General features: G+C 41.4%; 1 protein-coding gene across 1 annotated transcript in view; it reads left to right on the forward strand.

Moving 5' to 3' along the window:
* The window catches only part of PIP4P1 (phosphatidylinositol-4,5-bisphosphate 4-phosphatase 1), a 530,596-nt gene that overhangs the window by 457,962 nt on the left and 55,680 nt on the right, over nucleotides 1-16,954 (forward strand). The gene's annotated exons all lie outside the window — the stretch shown is intronic.

Below are 16,954 nucleotides of genomic sequence, written 5' to 3' on the forward strand. Positions count from 1 at the left end.
CCTGTTTATTCAGGCACCTTTTTCCAGGTGCCTGGTACAGGCTCTAGAGTTCACCCTCTCTCTCCTTCAAAGTCTGGGGTTCACTGTCAACTTCCAAAGATCTGTCCTGATTCCCTGCCAGGATCATGTGTATTTGGGCTGCAGGATTCAGATAGTGCCATGTTAGCTTGTCTTCCACATCCCAAGGTTTTATCCATGACAGACTTCTTTCAGTCCCTCCTTGCTCTACTTGCCATTCCAACCAGAGAGTTACTTTGCACCCTGGAAGTCATGGCCTGTTACCAGACTACATATGTGGAAGTTTCAGTGGTACCATAAGTTAGTTTGGCTTCAGCATTGCCATCCTCTGGACTTCAGAGTGCCTCTCCTTTCTTGTCTGAAATGGGAATTTGAGTGGTGGATTCAGCAACTTACCCTCAACCTAGGCGTCCCTTTTTACCCTCCTGTTCCTTTTCAAGAACTGTTGACCAACACCACAGACATGGCAGGGGGGTGCTTCTTGTGTCACCTGAAAGTTTTAGGTCTTTGCCCCCACCATCAGAAGTCAGACCACATCAATAGCAGAGTTGAGACCTCTGATTCTGACCCTTCAGGCTCTTTGCCTAATGCTCTCTTCAGGCCTTCTCAAGATTTATACTGACAACACCACAATGATGTGGTATGTCCGCTAGCAGGGGGCACACAGTCCTGCCTTCTTTGCAGGCTGGCTTTTCAGGCCTAGGATTTGGCTGTCAGTTATCAGCTACCCCTACAGGCACTGTATTCCTTTAGAACACAGTCTAGTAGCAGACTCTTTGATCAGGTCCAAAACACAGGCTTACAAATGGATGCTTCACTGAAATGGGTTTCTGGACATAGTTCATTGGTGGGGTATTCGTCAGGTAGACGTTTTTGTCTACACTGTGAACATGCAGGTACATCTTTTACGTTTCCAGAATACAGTGTTATTCTAGCATGGAAGACACCCTGGAAGGGGATGTTTCTCTATGCCTCCCCCCCTTCATCTACTTCCAAGAGTCCTACAGAAGATTCATCTGGACTCCCTAAAAATCTTGCTAGTAACTCTCTTTTGGCCAAGACAGCACTGGTCCCCCTCTTACTGCATCTGTCCAGGGGCAGTTACCACAAATTACCTCACTGATTGGACCTCCTCACACAGGGAAAGGGTCACTCATCCATCCTCGCTTGTCCACTCTTCAACTGACACTGGGTGATTGGGTTTTGATCCCTTTTAGGCACCTCTTCTCTGAGGACATGCTCAGGGCTTTACAAGAGGCAAGAAAACCTACAACTAGAAAGTTTTATATGTCCAAATGGAAAACATTTTTGGTCTGGTGCCATGCTCATAGCCAAAACCTTTTTTCAGTGGGGGCCCCTCTGATCCTCTCCCATTTGTGTGAGTTGCTGCAGTCTGGCCTGGCCTATTTATATTTTTCTGAAAAGGCCCTTTTGTCAGCTATTTCTGCCTCTTTGCCCTCAAATCCTCCTTTGGCTTCTCATTTTGAGGTCAAACAGTTCTTAAAGGCATCCTATGTCGTCAAGGAAACCTATTCCTCTTCCTTGGAACCTTGTTTTGGAAAAAAATTGACCCAGGCTCTTTTTGAGACTGCAGTTTCAGCTTCCCTGCAACACTGTCTTATTGCCTGCTCTTACTTCTGCTTGGAGGGTTTCTAAGCTCCAGGCCCTTATGGCTGTTCCTTCTTTGGTTTTTCACAGAGACAGGGCGTCTCCTCGTACTAATTCTTCTCTTATGCCCAAGGTTCCTTGAATCAGGCAGTACAGCTCCCTTCCTTTTTTCCTTCTCTACAGTCTGCTAGTGAGCAGGTCCTGCATACCTTGGATTTACACAGACAGCTCAGGTATTATTTGGATAAAACTAAGACCATTCATAAAAATGACCAGCTTTTTATTTCTTTTCATCGCAGGGCTTTGGGGTTAGGTGTTTCTAAGCAAACCTTCTCTTTCTGTATATCTAAGACCATTTCCTTTAGCTATTCTTTTCACGGCAAGTGTCTATTTCAGTTACAGCTCATTCCACTAGGGCTGTTGCCTCTTCTGGTGCTTTCTTCAAGGATTTGGACATTAATTCCACCCTTGAAGCTGCTACTTCATCCTCTGTGCATACCTTTACTAAGCATTATAAATTGGATGTGGTTTCTAGGGCCAGAGCAGGTTTTGCTGTGGTCATCCTGCATGGGTTTGTTGAGGGCCCTTCCCAGCCTTCCACCTCCCACACTTTTTCTTGACCTTTTGTACTCTCTGTTCGGTAAGAATACTGCAACAGTGATGTAGAAGGACATAGTACAGTTGTGTAAAATATTACCATAGAAGTAGATGTCCTTCTCTTCACTGTTGCAGTATTTGGTTCCCTCCCTCAAGCCTCCTGTTTCCTTTGGGCTTTTATTTACAGTGGATATAAAAAGTGTACACATCCCTGTTAAAATGTTTCTGTGATATAAAAAATGAGACCACAGTAAATCCCTTAATTAATCACATTTAATGTGACCTGTACAATTCAGTTGAAAAAAACAAACAAGTCTGTTAGAGGAAAATATATAAAAAATGTACAATAAGCTGGTTGCATAAGTGTCCACACCCTTAAACTAATGCTTTGTTGAAGCACCTTTTGATTTAATTACAGCATTGTCTTCTTGGGTGCACACCTGCCATCAATTAAAGATACTCTGATTAACCCCAAATAAAGTTCAACTGTGCTAGTAGGATTTTCCTGACATTTACTCAGTTGTCTGCTACAGCAAAAGGCATGGTTTGCAGAGACCTTACAAAGCATCAAAGGGATCTCATTGTTAAAAGGTATCACTCAGAAGGGTGCAAAAAAAAAAATTCCACAGCATTGGATATACCTTGGTACACAGTGAAGACAGTCATCAAAAACGGGAGAAAATATGGGACAACAGTGACGTTGCAAAGAACTGGACATCCCTCCAAAATCGATGAAAAGACGAGACGAAAACTGGTCAGGGAGGCTGCCAAGAGACCTACAGCAGCACTGAAGGAGCTGCAGGCATTTCTGGGAAGTACTGGTTGTGTACTACATGTGACAACAATCTTCCATATTCTCTATATGTCTGGACTATGGGGTAGGGTTGCAAGACGGAACCCTTTTCTTACACACAAAAACATCCAGGCCCAGCTAAAATTTGCAAAACAATAATACAAGTCTCCCAAAAGCATGTCGGAAAATATGTTATGGTCTGTTGAGACCAAGGTTGAACTTTTTGGCCACAATTCCAAAAGTTAAGTTTGGAGCAAAAACAACACTTTGCATCACCAAAAGAACATCATCCCCACGGTGAAGCATGATGGTGGCAGTGTCATGCTTTGGGATTGCTTTTCTTCAGCTGAAACCTGGGGGTTTAGTCAAGGTGGAGGGAATTATGAACTGTTGCAAATACCAGTCACTTTTGGCTCAAAACCTTCAGGTGTCTGCTAAAAAGCTGAAGATTGAGGAATTTCATCTTTCAACACAACAGTGACCCCAAGCATACATTCAAATCAACAAAAGGATGGCTCCACCAGAAGAAAATTAAGTTTTGGAATGGCCAGCCAGAGCCCAGACCGAAATCCAATAGAAAATGTGTGAGGTGACCTGAAGAGGGCTTTGCACAAGAGATGCCCTCGCGATCTGACAGATTTGGAGTGCTTTTGCAAGGAAGAGTGGGCAAATATTGCCAAGTCAAAATGCGTCATGCTGATAGCCTCCTACCGAAGAAGACTGAATGTTGTAATTAAATCAAGAGGTGCTTCAACACATTATTAGTTTAAGGGGTGTGCACACATATGCAGCCAGCTTATTGTATGTTTTTTATTTTTTCCCCTAACGGATTTGTTTGTTTTTCAATTAAATTGTACAGGTTATAGGTCACATTAAAGGTGGGAAAAGTTTTGAAATGATTTATTGTGGTCTCATTTTTTTATATCACAAAAACCTGACATTTTAACAAAGGTCTGTGTACTTTTTATATCCACTGTAGTTAACCTCCTGGCTGAGAGTATCCCCTTTTCCTTCTGTATTTTCTCCACTTGGATGTGCATAGCCTCCTTTTTGTATTTTGGGGACAGTTCTGTACAAGATCTAAAGGCTTTGGTATACTGGCCAGATGTTTGACTGTCCTAGACAGGAGATCCCTTAGGTTAAGAATATTGCAGTACAGAAGAGAAGAGCATGTACTGTTAAGGTAAAATTTTTACATAACTGTACTTTCCTGTAGTACAGGGTTTGAGCCCCTCAGCCCGTTTGCCTACTGTTGACCTTGAGCAAGTCACTTAATCAGTAATTGCTTCCAAATCACCTCAGAAAATAGACTGCGCCCAGTGGGCCTACCTGGTTAACAGATGGTTGTTTTTCATAAAATTTTAATAATAACAGACATTAATGGGCCAGGGAGTTCTGTCCATTGAGGGGAATCCGACCATGCATTCCATTTTCTTGACAGGACAGCTACCACAGGCAAGATATGATTAATGACCATTACCATAGCAACATGACTTCTTTGCAGTATTGATTAGTACTTTTTCCCGTCTATTTGTTGATGTATTCCATATTACTGTTGTATTTATTTGTATTGATCAGAACTGACTGAAAGTTGTCCAGAACAATGTGCACAACTCTTGTATCTACTGTTCTTTTATATTAATATGAATTTTTTTACCTGTGGAAACTAGAATATATCAAGTGTGCTTCATATTGTAATCAAAGGAATATATTCTTAACTAATGTTGGGAGATCCGAGGTAATAATTTGTAATCTTGTTTACAAACTGTGAGTTCTGCCACCTAAAAAAAAAAAAATCTTCCTTGTCACTGTCAGTAGTGATGCCGCAGATTAGAGAATCTGCAGCCTGAAGATTCTTCTGTCACAAGAAAACAAACCTCAGTGCATTCTGCCTTATAACCATTAGCATGTCCGTACACATTTGCATCAAGGTGCTGACATAATTGCTTTGCTGTTACAATTAGCAGGGAAATTGTTTCATTAATGAAAGACATGACTCTTTTTTTACTGTGGCTTGAGAAGAAAGAACTTTCTATGTCGGCAGTCTGGGAAGGCTCCGGTCCTTGCTTTGGACTGGAATTATAATTTTTAACACATTTATTGAATTATCACTTGTGACATAGGCAAATTTACCTTTATGTAAAGGAAAACAAACCATGTTGACTTGTTCATAGTTACAAACATTGTACACCACATATATTATTTGTACAATATAATTAATCCAGCGTTACATAAATTGGTCAATTCCTGACTTCCCTAAACCTCTTTCCTCCTCTAAAACATTTCCTACATGTATTGTTTCCATTTATTTCTATGTAATTTGCTCCTGCCCTTCTCTAAAGATGTAATTTCCAGTTTTCTGATCTCTGTTACAATATTTACTACTTCATGTGCAGTTGGTTTAGACTTAGATTTCCATTTTCCAGTAACTCCTTTTTTGGGTAACCACCAGAATTAAACTTAACAAGGCCTTACTGTGTTTAGGTAATTCAGATCCTGTATCCCAGCTCAAAAAAGTAATTTCCTTATCTATGTTGTTTTGCTCGCCAAGTATTTCTGACACAGTACGATGCAGGGATTTTTAAAGTCTGCCAAGTCACTGTACTCCCAAAACATATGCTCCCAGGCAGCTGTTTTTCCCCTTCACACCTCCAACATTTGCTGTCTGCCCAAGGAAGAATTGTTTGGAGTCTGCTTGAAGAATAATATTAGCTATGTAAACTGTTCAAAGCAAAACTCCTAAATCTTGGGAGCCATACATATGTCCACCCAATGTTTATTTGTGAATTACTTATCCAATCGCTTCATAATAATTTCTAACCTTGTCTGATTCCTATAGTAAGCATGGAGTATTTTATATGCCCTACTAGATGTTCTTCGTGTTTCACTGTTGCAGTCATTACATTTGGGTAATCTGCTGGCAGGTTGCCCTCAGTCAGCATGATTAACAAAGTCTTGGGTCCTGCATCGGTTGCTGTCCCTTCTTCCATGACATCAGGTCATCAGGGGTATAAAACATGCAGCCGACGTCATTACATCAGTCTTTCTTGCCATGCGGTGCCCGAAGCAGAAGCAGATGTTCTTCGTGTTTCACTGTTGCCGTCATTACATTTGGGGTAATCTGCTGGCAGGTTGCCCTCAGTCGGCCTGATTAACAAAGTCTTGGGTCCTGCGTCAGTTGCTGTCCCTTCTTCCATGAAGTCAGGTCGTCAGGAGTATAAAACATGCAGCCGACTCCATTTTCATCAGTCTTTCTTGCCGCGCGGTGCTCAAAGCAGAAGCAGTTCGCAAGTGCCAGTCGGCCGACTCCTGAAATTTTCGTTTTCGAGTTTCAGAACCGAAGTCTTCAACCTAAAGCCAAGTACTCCGTTGGGGAAAGTTTTTCTTGCTCCTTACCAGTGTCAGCTTGTGGGAAGCAAATACCTCATAAGGATTTTCATTTGTACTGTATTCCTTGCCTAGGCCCTGACCACAACGTGCCTTGCTGTCGGTTTTGTGCTAAATTTAACCAATGCACTATTAAGCGTCTGTATATTTTTGCATCTAAATATTTTGGCTCAAGATTTAACTATCCAGAAATGTCGTCTGTTAGCAATCAGACTACCGGAATTCACAAAAAACGCAAAGAAAAAAGACAGAGACAGCCCATCGAGGTCCAAAACTGACAACGAAGCTTCTCCTAAGCCAGTCATCGGTACTCAGTGAGGCGCTTTCCCTGCCCCTGATACCCCGCTACTTTTGATTCGCAGGCCTCTACTGAGACCCATTTGGAGTCCGGTATTCCACAAGACACTTTAAGTATTGAATCCACAGATTTCTCTACCTTAGATGGGTCCGGAGCCGCTGAGCAGGCACGCTTCTGTGGGTGTTTTCAGGCCTAAAGATTTGTTTATTAAACCGCCATCTTCAAAACTAAGGCCAAAATCAATTTCTATGTCTAAAAAAACGATGCTTGGGCCACGTGCACAGGCCCCTATGCCTAAAAATGAAATGATCAAAATGGCTGAGGAGTTAATTACCTTGATCAAGGGATTCCATCCCCCTTCTGCTAAGAGGCCTAGGCAAGGCACTGATTATGAATCTTCACATCAGGTTTCCATTTCTTCTGATTCCTCTTCTGATCAGGAATTATCTATTCCACCTTATGAGGACTCTGATGCAGAAGAATCCATCCCTTCTGCTTCTCTTCCTGAGGATTTTTCTTTTGGAGAAACTTTGTATACCTTAAGGGAACATTTTCATTGGGAGAGTCAGGATTTTTCAGAATCCAAAAAGAGGCTTAGAGATTTCCTTCTTCCTTAGCATAGGCCTTTGGCTATACCTCCTGTTCTAGACATTGTTGATGATGTTTTCTCAGAATCCAGCATCGCTCCTGATTCCCTGCCTCCAGCTCCTAGTAAGCCAGACAGATATTACAGGGTTCCTGACTCCCACAAATTCCTTTTTAAAAACCCTACTGCTGACCCTGAAACAATTTCTCAGGGCCCCAAGGGTGTTAAGGCTTCTACTGCTAAAAATCCTACCGCTTCTGATAGAGACTCCAGGGCGCTGGATAAATGGGGTAAGAAGGTTTACACGTTTGCAAGCTTGGCAATCAGGGCTTTAAACTGTCAATTTCATATGCTTAAATATCAGCAGCATATCATGGGCTTACTTAAACAGAAAATGATGTTGATTTCTGACTGCGTGGAAAATGAAGTTACAGGATTTATTGTATTCAGCTGAACAAGTTAGAAAGCATACTTATGTGGTTTTGATTCCTTGGAGGCCTCCTGCAGGGCCGCTGTAACTGGATCTGTGATAAGAAGGCATGCTAGGCTCAAGGAGCAAAATCTGCCTGATCATGTTAAAGCAAAATTGTTGGAGTCTCCTTTACAACAGGACAGTCTATTTGGTAATAAGGCAGAAGAAGTTTTGAAAAAGATGGAAGCCAAAGCTAAATCTATGCAAACTGTAAAATAATTCATACAAGTGCAGCCACCCAGGTTTAGTAGACACTGGCCTACTAAGAATTGGTCCTTTTCAGTACCCACCAGAGCCGCTCAGGTCAAACCCAGACACTCCAAAGGCTCCAGGTTTTAGTCACAAGGGACTTGCAGAACAAAACAATGGGGTGCCTCCACCTCCAAATCTGGAAGTAGCAAGGCATCTCCCTATGGTAAACAGTCTCAATGACTTTCCTCTGCCATTTTCCAAGTACTTATCTTTTGGCAGCCCCTTTGGGGGGAAAACTAGCACTTCATGCACAAAATTGGCATCTAATTACCCAGGACAAGTGGGTTTTAAATATAGTATCGATTTAATTTCCACACATTGCCAATTCCAAATGGATGGTCAGATCTGCCTCCAAATCAGTGGGCAGAGGCCCAGAAACAAGTTATGTCCCTCATGAATATGGGGGCTATTCAACCAGTACCAGAAAAGGAAAAGGAAAAAGGTTTTTATTCAAGACTTTTCCTGGTACCCAGAAAAGACAAATCATGGTGTCCAATTCTGGACTTATCCATAAATACATTCCTGGACATTCCAAAATTCAAGATGCTGACTCTACAACAGTTACTGCCTATGCTAGGCAAGGATTCCTGGTTGGTAACTCTAGACTTAAGAGTCTTACCTGCATATCCCAATCAGGGAATCTTGCAGAAGATACCTCTGCTTCAAAGCAGGCTATTTGCATTACCAGTTCTCTGCACTGCCCTTTGGCTTATCTGCTGCACCCAGGGTCTTCACAAAGTGCCTGGCACCAGTAATTGCATTTTGCAGACAAAGAAACATTCAGATTTATCCTTATCTAGACGATTGTCTAATTCAGGCAGAAAACAAGGACACTGTTCTACAGCATCTGGCGTTTGTAAAAAGGCTTCTAACTTGCCTAGGGTACACCATAAATGAAAATAAATCACAACTGGTACCCTCTCAAATAATTACATTCCTGGGTGCAAGCTTAAATACAACTGCCCAGATGACTTACTTCACGCCAGAAAAATAAATCCAATTGATAACTTACTTCAAACAAGTGGCCACAAAAACCCAGTTATCTGCAAGACAAATTCTGCAGGCCTTGGGGTTCATGGCTTCCTGAGGAAACTTCAATGATACCTAAAAAGCTTATGGAGTCAACATTGTCACAGCCTGGAAACAATGATTCCTATCATTCCTTGCCTGCAGCAAGAGTTCCTATGGTGGGCAGAGGCCTGTCACCAAAACAAGGGACTGTCATTCATTCCACCCCATGCCACCCAAACCCTGACTACAGACGCCTCAGACTGTGCTTGGGGGGGGGGGCGCATCTGGCAGGGAGATGCATTCAGGGCGAATGGAGCCCAAATCAAATGCACCTGCATATCAACCAGAAAGAGATGCTCGCTGTACAGAATGCTCTAACAGCTTTCAAGGACTTTCTTCATCCAGGACAACTACTGATAAAGACGGACAACACCACAATCATGTGGTACATAAACAAGCAAGGGGGTACCCATTCCTACCCCCTTTGCAGACTAGCCATGGCTTTGTGGAACACAGCCTTGACTTACCAAATACATCTACAAGCTCAATTCCTGCCAGGAAAGCAAAATATTCTGGCAGACGAACTAAGCAGAAATATTATGGACCCATATGAATGGAAACTGGATCCACAAATCTTCAGCATATTGACACGCAAATGAGGGAGCCCAGACATAGTTTTGGGGTAATGCAAAAAGATCTATCAGTTGGACAAATTCTGCACAAGAATCCATCACAAAAAAGCTTGGAAAGTGGATGCTCTATCCTTCAGTCTATGCCTTTCCCTCTCTACCTTTGCTCTCCAAGGTATTACTAAAAGTCAGACAGGGAAAACCAGAAATGATTCTGATTGCTCCAGACTGGCCTCGCCAACAATGGTACCAGCTCCTAAGCAATATGTCACACCTTCCTCCGTGGTACCTGCCTCAGACACCTTATTTGCTGTCTCAGCAGAACTATCAAATTCTACACACTCATCTCCAAACTCTGAATCTTGCAGCATGGCTAATCAACTAATTTCACCAGTTACATCTCTCAGCAAACCTGTGTTGAATGCCATTTTGGAGGCTAGAAGGCCCAGTACTAGAAAATCTTATGCTGATAAATGGAAAAGATTCTGTGTCTGGAATCAGGCACAAGGAATAAGCACAGCAATGCCCAATATTCCTCAAATTCTGCAATATTTAACTGAGATGCTTCACAAGGGCCTATCTTTCTCTTCCATAAAAATCCATGCCTCTGCCATTTCAGCTCATTACAACACAGAGCCTCCCCTTTTCTCATAGCCTGCTAAAGCAGTATTTCAGAGGGGCCAAAAATTTAAGACCTCCCAGGAGAGCAGCAACTCCTGCATGGTACCTCAAATTTGTGTTGGAAAAGCTCACCCTACCTCCTTTTGAGCCAGCTGCTACTGCAGACATAAAATTTCTCTCTTGGAAGACCGATTTTCTTTTAGCAGTCACTTCAGCTAAAAGGAGTTCAGAACTACAGGCTCTCATGGCAGTGGAGCCTTTTATTATTTTCTACCCTGACAGGGTAGCACTCAGGACCAATCCATCCTTTATGCCTAAAGTGTTATCTAGTGTGGCTCAATCAGACCATTCATCTGCCAACTTTTTTCCCAAATCCACAGAACAAGGGGGAGTGGACTCTGCATTCATTGATGTACACATACAACTAAGATTCTACTTGAACAGGACAAAATCTCTAAGAAAATCTGAGCAACTACTGGTGGCATTTGCTGCAGGGGCAGAGGGAAAGACTATTTCAAAGCAGACTATTTCAAAATGGATAAGCCATTGTATTCGTTTCTGCTACATGCATCATGGTAAACCTTTCCCCAAGGGGATCAGATCCCATTCCACCAGGGCTGCATCTACTTCTGCAGCCTTTCTCAGAGGGGTTCCTACCAGAGACATTCTAGAAGCTGCTACCTGGAGCTCAGTTCATACGTTCACCAAGCATTACCATTTACCTCTCTTATCTAAATCCAGAGCTGGCTTTGCCACTGCTGTCCTGCAGGGCCTTATAGCTGCTCCTAATGCTGTATAATTCCATCCTCCCAACCATAGCTTTGGGATTCTACCTAAATGTAATGACTGCAACAGTGAAACGCGAAGAACATAGTACAGTTGTGTACACTTACCATAAATGTAGATGTTCGAGTTATTCACTGTTGCAGTCCTGGTTACCCTCCCTCCAGCCCCCTGTTTTTCTCTGATTATACTTCTACTTTCTTTTTCTATGCTTAAAAGCCTTTTTGGTGTGTTCGCTTTTGGTTGGAGGTATATTTTTGTGTTTTTAATTTTATTGTGCTCCCCATTTGGGGGGCACCTGACATCTGGGGCAAGAAAAACTGATGTAATGGTGTTGACTGCATGTTTTATACCCCTGATGACCTGACATCATGGACGAAGGGACAGCAACTGACGCAGGACCCAAGACTTTGTTAATCAGGCTGACTGAGGGCAACCTGCCAGCAGATTACCCAAATGTAATGACTGCAGCAGTGAATACACTCTAACATCTACATTTATGGTAAGTGTACACAGCTGTACTTTACCCCCTTTTTAACAGCAGCTTCCCATTCTGTTACCTTTCTCTAATTCTTTTTCCCAATGCCTTGGTTCCTTTCTGTTTTTCACCAGTAAGTTCCAGCACCCTCTTGCCTATTCTCTGTACTAATTGCAGTAATCCTCATTGGCAGGATCTCCTTTCTCCATTCCTCTGTTGTCTTAGTTCTTAGAATACCTTCTGCTACTTCACGAATTAATATTCCATATGACTGCTGATGTTCTCTGCATCCAAAATCCCACTCTCTCCTTATTTCTTGAATTTCCTCACTGCTTCATCATCATCTCTTTCCATTTTGAATTGTAGCTTTCTGCTTGTGTTATGTATAAGAGCCTTAACTGTGTAGCTCTAAAATATCCCTTCAAATCAGGTAATCCTAAACCACCTTGTTCTGTTGGAAGGATCAACTTATCCTACCTGACTCTTGCCCATTTCTCCTCCCAGGTAAAATCTTTCAACTCTTTATTAATTACTATCCACAACTTCTCTTCTTAATAAAAATATACATTACCTGTGTATAAAACTACAGGGACTAAAAACATCTTTAATCTGTTTATCTTGCTATCCATATCTATAGACAAGAACTTCCAGTTTCTACATTTTTGTATTATCTTTTGTTTAGTCTTTTTCCACACATCCTTAGCTGCCATAGCAGAATCCTTTTTAATCTGTGCTCCTAACTACTTCATTTTATATACCCATAAATATGGGTAATGCTGAACCAATCTCTGTGTGGGTATGTATTTTACAACTGCAGCCTTTGTTTTATCTTAATTAATTTCATATCCCGAAAAAACTTGAAACTGTCTCAGAATGTTCCCACACACTGTTATGACCTTTTTGGTTTTATCAGGTACGCAAATAAAGCCAACTTTCTTGATTACTGCACCACTTATATCCTTGTATTTCTGAGTCCATTGTTTTCTTTGCCAATGGTTCTACTTATAACACAAATAACAAAGTGAGAGAGGACACCCCTGCCTGGTCCCTCTGCACAGATACAACGTATTAGAGAAGAACCTTCATGCTTTGATCTTTGTCTCTGATCCCTCACATGTAGTCCTAAGTAACCTTATTGTATTAGGAATGCAAATGCTTCCATTGCCCTGCTCTTAAAATGTCATCTTACTCTGTCAGATGCTTTATCTGCATCAAGACCCACCAGCAACAGCAGTGTTTTCTTGCATTCTGCTTCCCTCTAGATCATCATTATTCTGTTAAGGTTGTCAAATGTTTGCCTCCCGTCCACAAAGCCACATTGATCCATATCTATCCATTTTGGCAACACCTTTGCCATTTAGCCATTATAGATAAACACTTCAGCATGGTTTTAAAATTGAAATGGGCTAACATGACGCTGGATCGTATGAGTCTTTACTATCTTTACTTATTACAGCCACAACAGCTTTTTTTTTCCAGGATGTTGGTTCTTCCCTTCCTTTCAAAGTACTGTTAAACAAAACCTTCCAGATCTTTAGCACTTCTTCCTTTCTAGCTTCCAAACTTCCACTGGAATACCAAGTATACCTGGAGACTTTCCTGCACATTGGTTATACATCAACATTTTTATCTCGTCTTCCTGTCTTCAACTGTTAATTGTTGAAACTCATCTATCTTTAACCTTGGCATATTTAAGTTTTCCATAAATATTTCCATTTGTGCTTTTTCTCTATTTCCACATTTCTGTGCTTTATACAAACTTTCATAAAATTTCCAAAATATTTGTAATATCTGTACAGGATCTCTGATTATTTTTCTTGTTATAAGCTCCCTACGTTTAGCAACAACCCTTTGTAAACCCATGCATATCATCCAGGTACTCTTTATTTTCTGTTGTAGCACTCTGCAGTTGTGCCTCTTATTTTTCTGTAAGATTCCCCTTATTCTACCAGTGCCTGCATTTGTCATCCCCTCTAAATACTTCTTGTTACTTCTTAATCTCATCTCTTTCTTTTATTTCTACCCTATTTTTAAACTCCATTTTCATTTCAGCCCACTCACTAGCTATAACTTCTTAAGTACTTTCTATTTTCCTTGATAATTACAAAGCGATTTCCACTACCCATTGTTTAAATTCCCCTTCTTTTCCATACCTCTCAGCTGTGCAGATTTTTACAGAATGTCCAGAGTTTGGCCTCATATCTTTTTGTCCATTTTTCATAAAGTTTTGGTTGTGTGGTAAATCATTAAAGATTGAAATTCAAAAATAATGACAGACATTTGAGTTTCAGACTTCATATCCTTCAGAAAAATTCATGCTAATGCAAAACATGTTATTCTGTCAACTTTCTAAGCTTGTAAGAGCTATATTTAAAAATTGACCCTATTTTTCAGCCTTTGTCCCTCTTTTATTTAGGGCTTTGTCTAGATTTCTTGCTTTAAGAGGTTGAGAGGTATGCTTTAACAAGTAGGTGGGGAAGTGCCAGTGTCTCATTTTTACTTCATTACCATGCATTTTTATTTTAGTTATTAGTGCATTATCTGAAATGGTTATTTGTGTGTCAGAACTCGCAATTAAATGCAGATGTTCCTGTGTTTCTGTCTAGCCTAGCCCAGTTATTGTAGCTTGGGGAATATGTAAATTCTGTTTGAGTTCTTACTACTAAATTCATGACTTCTATACCAAATTCTTTCATAAATTTCTTCAGAAATCTACCATCTTGTTATATTTTCCCTTCTAGCTCCCCTGATACATCCTCACTGTTGTAAATCCGATTCTTATCCACACCTTTAAGCAATATTCCCTGCTAAAAGCCGATTATTTTTTCCAGAATTTTCTTCAGCATCATAATAGCAGATGTTATGTTATCCTATTTCACCTTCATTATTACTGCTCTGACTCGGCTGAATACACTAGCTCAAAGACTCTAACTTGGCTTGTGGCAGAATAGGTATCCCATCATGCAGTGGTGTAATTCCTCAGATCTCGTTTGCCGCTTTACAAGTTTGGATGCTGTCTCCTTGGCCGTGGCTAAGTTCTTTAAAAACTTGTATTTTTTTCCCTTTATTTGGCTTTAATATTGCTTATTGGTAATTTTTTAGTGGTTGTTCTGTACTTTAACTGTGTGCTGTAGTTACGAGTGCTGTTTAATCTTGCTATTGTGTGGTTCTTTGGCCGATGTTCTTCTTGTTTCAGTGTTGCAGTCATTACATTTGGGTAATCTGCTGGCAGCTTGCCCTCAGTTGGCCTCATTAACAAAGTCTTGGGTCCTGTGTCGGTTGCTGTCCCTTCTTCCATAACTTCAGGTCATCAGGGGTGTAAAACATGCAGCCAACGTCATTACCTCAGTCTTTCTTGCTGTGCGGTGCCTGAAGCAGAAGCAGTTCGCAAGTGCCGGTCAGCCGACTCCAGAAATTTTCGTTTTTGAGTTTCAGAACCGAAGTCTTCAACTTAAAGCTTAGTACCCCGTTGGGGAAACTTTTTCTTGCTCCTTACCAATGTCAGTAAAAGTTAATAATTGCATTACTTGTGGGAAGCAAATACCTCATAAAGATTTTCATCTGTACTGTATTCCTTGCCTAGACCCTGACCATGACATACCTTGCTGTTGGTTTTGTGCTTTTTTTAATCAGCGCACTATCTGTCTTCGGTACATTTTTGCCTCTAAACATTTCGGTTCTCCGTTTAACTATCCAGAAATTACGTTGGTTAGCCATCCGACTACCGGAATTTCGAAAAAACGCAAAGATAAAGACAGATACAGGCTGCCAAGGTCCAAAACTGCCGATGACACTTCTTCTAAGCCAGTCGCCAGTTTGCTGGTACTCAGTGAGGCACTTTCGCAGCCCCTGATAACCGCTACTTCTTACTCGCAGGCCTCTACTGAGACCCATTGGGAGTCCGGTATGCCGCGAGATACTTCATCTATAGAACCCACAGATGTCTCTACCTTGGATGGGTCCGGAGCCGCTGTGCAGGCTCCAGCTTCTGAGGGTATATTCAGGCCTACAGACTTGCATATCAAACCAACTCCACCTTCAATACTAAGGCCTAAATCTCGATCTATGTCGAAAAAAACGATGCCCAGGCCACATGTTCAGGCCCCTATGCCTAAAAAACAAGTGATCAAAATGGATGAAGATCTAATTACTCTAATCTGGGGTAGTCAACCCCCCCTTCTAAGAGGTCTAGGCCTGAGCTTGACTATGAATCTTCTGATCAGGACTCTGTTTCTTCTGACTCTTCTAATATCCTGGATTTGTCCATACCTACTTATGAGGATTCTGATGCAGAGGATTCCATTCCCTCTGCTTCCCCCCTGAGGATTTCTCTTTTGGTGAATCTTTACATACCTTAAGGGAGCATTTCCACTGAGAAAGTCAGGAATTCTGTGATTCAAAAAAGAGGCTTAGGGATTTCCTTCTTTTACCTCAGCATAGGCCTTTGGCTATACCTCCTGTACTATACATTGTTGATTATGTGTTTTCGGAATCCAGTTTGGCCTCTGATTCCCTGCCTCCTGCTCCTTGTAAACCTGACAGATACTACAGGGTTCCTGAGTCTCACAAGTTCCTTTTCAAAAATCATGTTGCAGATCCTGAAACCATTTCTCAAGGGCCTAAGGGCATTAAGGCTTCTACTGCTAAAAATCCTACCCCTTGTGATGTAGACTCCAGGGCGCTGGGTAGATGGGGTAAAAAGGTTTATACTTCTGCAACCTTGGCTTTAAACTGCCAATTTCATATGTTAAAATATCAAAAGCATATTATTGGACTGCTTAAACAGAAAATTATGTTGATTTCTGACTGTGTGGAAAATAAAGATTTACATGATTTATTGCATTCTGCTGAACAAGTTGGAAAACATACTTTGCAATGTGGTTTTGATTCTTTAGAGGCCTCTTGCAGGGCTGCTGTTACTGAGTCTGTGCTTAGAAGGCATGCTTGGCTTAAGGAGCAAACTCTGCCTGATCATGTTAAAGCAAAATTGTTGGATGCTCCTTTAAATCAGGGCCACCTGTTTGGCAATAAGGTTGTAGAAGTTTTAAAAAAGATGGAAGATAAAGCTAAATCTATGCAAACTGTAAAAGATTTCTTACAAGTGCAACCTCCAAGATTTAGTAGGCACTGGCCTACTAAGAATTGGTCCTTTCCAGCTCCTTCTGGATCCTCTCAAGCCAAATCCAGACACACCAAAAGCACCAGGTTTCAGTCCCAGGGGACTCTCAGAACTAAGCAATGGGGGGCCTCCACTTCTAAATCTGGAAATAACAAGACACCCCTCTACGGTAAACAGTCTTAATGACTTTCCTTTAAAATTACCAAGCACTTACCTTTTAGCCACCCCTTTGGGGGGAAGATTGCTTTTCATGCAAAAAACTGGGAACTCGTAACCCAGGACAAATGGCTTTTAAATATAGT

The sequence above is a fragment of the Protopterus annectens genome, chromosome 16.part0, assembly GCF_019279795.1.
Source record: "Protopterus annectens isolate FY-2018-M chromosome 16.part0, PAN1.0, whole genome shotgun sequence".
Classification (NCBI taxonomy): Eukaryota; Metazoa; Chordata; order Ceratodontiformes; family Protopteridae; genus Protopterus; species Protopterus annectens.